The following is a 3129-nucleotide window of genomic DNA, read 5'->3' as shown; positions in this document are numbered from 1 at the left end:
TTTAAGTGTTATGGCTACGATACACTTATCTGAACAAGAAAGAATTACAATTAAAAGACATATTTTTATGATTTCTAAAATAATCTGTCAGAAATGTTTTTCATTTTAGCAACTTCCACATCAAATATATGACACATATTGCAGAGTAAACTTTCCTTTTTTTTATTAGCTATGTTAGAAACACATGAATTGTGGAAGCAGTGACAAAGCAGTACAGTTCTGGTTCAGTTATGTTAGAGATAGGCAAATAAAGGTTAAAAACTTAGAAGCTGTAAGCAGATACCAACTTTGTTATCTCTGAAATCATTAATGTGTTTCAGTGGATGAGTTGGGATGTATAAAAATGCTTTCCAATCCAGGTGCTGGTGGCTCACTCTTGTAATCCTAGCTACTCAAGAGGCTGAGATCTGAGGATTGTAGTTCAAAGCCAGCCCAGGCAGGAATGTCCGGGAAACTCATCTCCAATTAACCACCAGAAAACTGGAAGTGGCACTGTGGCTCAAGTGGTAGAGTGCTTGCCTTTAGCTGAACTGGTCAGAGACAGCACCCAAGCCCAGAGTTCAAGCCCCAAGACTGACAAAAACAAACAACAACAAAAAATTTTCCAGTTACTGTGGGTTACAAGGCTGTACATTGCACCCATCCATGGAGTTTATAGATTCTGTTTTTGCTCTTTTAAAAAGCCTGTACCTTTTGAACACTGTCTCAGCAGAAACCATCCACACATGAAGAACTGTACATTGTCTCTTAGGCTTCTGCCTCAGATGGATACATGTCAATTTATATTCATTTTATTGACCAAATCAAATCCTCAGTCGGCTCCAGTATTCAACTAGGCAAGAATCCTGTAGGACAAAATTTATACTATTTGTCTCTTCAAAGTGCCAAACAGCAGCAAAATATTTGTTTATACGCTTGAGACCCTAAGTTCAATCCCCAACAAAACTGAAAGGCAAATTTCATGCCAGCTGATTTTCACAAATTCATCAGTTCATCTTTATAGCTACACACATGAGTATAATGTGTTAGAAGAGGCCAATGTGGAAGACATCTCTTTCTCTAAAAGGATGAATGCTATTCAACATTTACTAAGAGGAAATGTACTTTTTTCCATTAATTCTTAATTTCCAAGAGAAGTCAAGATTCTTTTTTTTTAATGATGTAATGACAATCTTCATGATGTGTTCATTTTTATAATAAAACTGAAAATACTGTTGAGGGATGTGTGCTGCTTCCCAACAAGTTTCCTCACACAAATACCAATCATTACACAAAATGATTATCAGGGTAGCAGTCCAGTCCTTTGAAAATATGACTTAATAAGTATTCTTAATATTTGAATTACCATATTTTCAAATTGCTTCAGAACTGGGTATGGTGGCTCACACCTGTAATTCCTAGCTACATGGGAGTCAAGATTGGGACTCACGATAAAAGCCAGTTCAAGAAAAGTTTTTGAGACCCCTCCCCACCTCTATCTCAATAAAAGCTGGGCATGGTGGTACCTCTGTCATTCTAGTTACTCAAGGCGATCAGAATTCAAGCCAGGCCAGAAATAAATGTGAGAACCTCTTACTCAAACAAGTAAATCAATAAGTACTTAGGGCCTACCTAGATATTGCCAAGTTATTTAAACCCCATTATTATCAAAAATAAAAATGTATCAACAACAGAGAAGGTATTTTTTTATTGAATTTATTCCAATACCTAACACGAAGTTCATTGAATAACTACTATTATTTCTAAACTCACTTTTCCATCAAAACTTTACTGGAAGTTAAAGTTACCAAAGGTAAAACTTTCTGAGAATTAAGGAAATAATGATTCACTGTGAATCTATAATTTAGTTTCTTTTTCTGCAAATCTATATTAATTGTCTGAATGAAGATTTCCTTGTGATACTACTATGCATGCACATCATTGATGTAGATGATATTCACCCTTCTGTTATTCTTTCATCCTCTTCCTCATTTTGTAAGTTTTTTTCTAATGTGGATTTCATAATGACATTTTTATATATGCACTTTGAGTATAGTAATTCTTCTGTCCTTTCCCTGTCCAATCCCATTGTTTAGTCCTTAGATTGGACCCATTTTATTTGCAGGTTAATTTTTTTGTTGTTATTGTGCCAGTCCTGGGGTTTGAGCTCAGAGCATGGGTTCTTGTCCTTGTGCTTTTTTGTTCAAGGCTAATGCTCAGCCACTTTGAACCATTTCTGTTCTTTCTGTGTGTGTCTGTGTCTGTGTCTGTGTCTGAGTGTGTATGTGGTTAATTGGAGATAAGAGTATCAGACTTTTCTGCCCAGTCTGTCTGTCCACCATAATCCTCAGACCTCAGCTTCCTGAGAAGCTAGGAGCCACTGGTGCCTGACTCATTCATGTCAATTATTTTTAAGATATAAATTCCCCACACAAGTAAAATCATGTGATTCCTCAAGCCTGGTTTGTTTTGTTTAACATGATGATCTCAACTTTGATTATCCTTCAAACAACATGTTTCACACATATACACACATATACACATAGTTAATACACCAAATTTCCTTTTTTCATCTGTTGGTGGGTACTGATTGAGAATGCCCCACAAATATAAGTAAATAAAAATAGAACTATCATATGAACCATCTTTTTTTATAGGGAAAGCTTCCAAAATGTTTTGAGTAGTAGCAATAACTTCCTGAGAAACATTTGCTCAAGAAATTTCTCAAGAAGCACAATTCTGCTTTTCTCATCTTTTCTGGAAAAAAAAAAAGTATAGAATACAGGTTAGGCTGGTCTTTTTCTAATCCTTTATTTCCTATGCAAGGCTATCAGTCCCTCAGCACCAGGATTTGCTCTTATCCACCTTGTTTTATGTTTTATTGTTTCTCATTGAATGTTTTTTATTCATGCAAAACCATCCTTCTCAAATAAAAACCAAACCATCCTTCTCTAAATTTGGATGTACTCTTTTTTTTTAAATTATTGTTTCTTGTTCTTAGATGTAGACTACCAATTAGTGCCTTCCACTGGTAGAGCTGAACCAGGAAGGACCAAGAGGATCCAATACAAAAGTGTATGACTTCTACAAAGGGAACCCTTAAAAAGTTTCAAACTATTTAAGGAGGAGCCAAAGTCAAAAGTGAATTAA

The sequence above is a fragment of the Dipodomys spectabilis genome, unplaced genomic scaffold (assembly GCF_019054845.1).
Source record: "Dipodomys spectabilis isolate Male_0828 unplaced genomic scaffold, ASM1905484v1 ptg000140l, whole genome shotgun sequence".
NCBI lineage: Eukaryota > Metazoa > Chordata > Mammalia > Rodentia > Heteromyidae > Dipodomys > Dipodomys spectabilis.
This window is presented reverse-complemented; position numbering follows the sequence as displayed.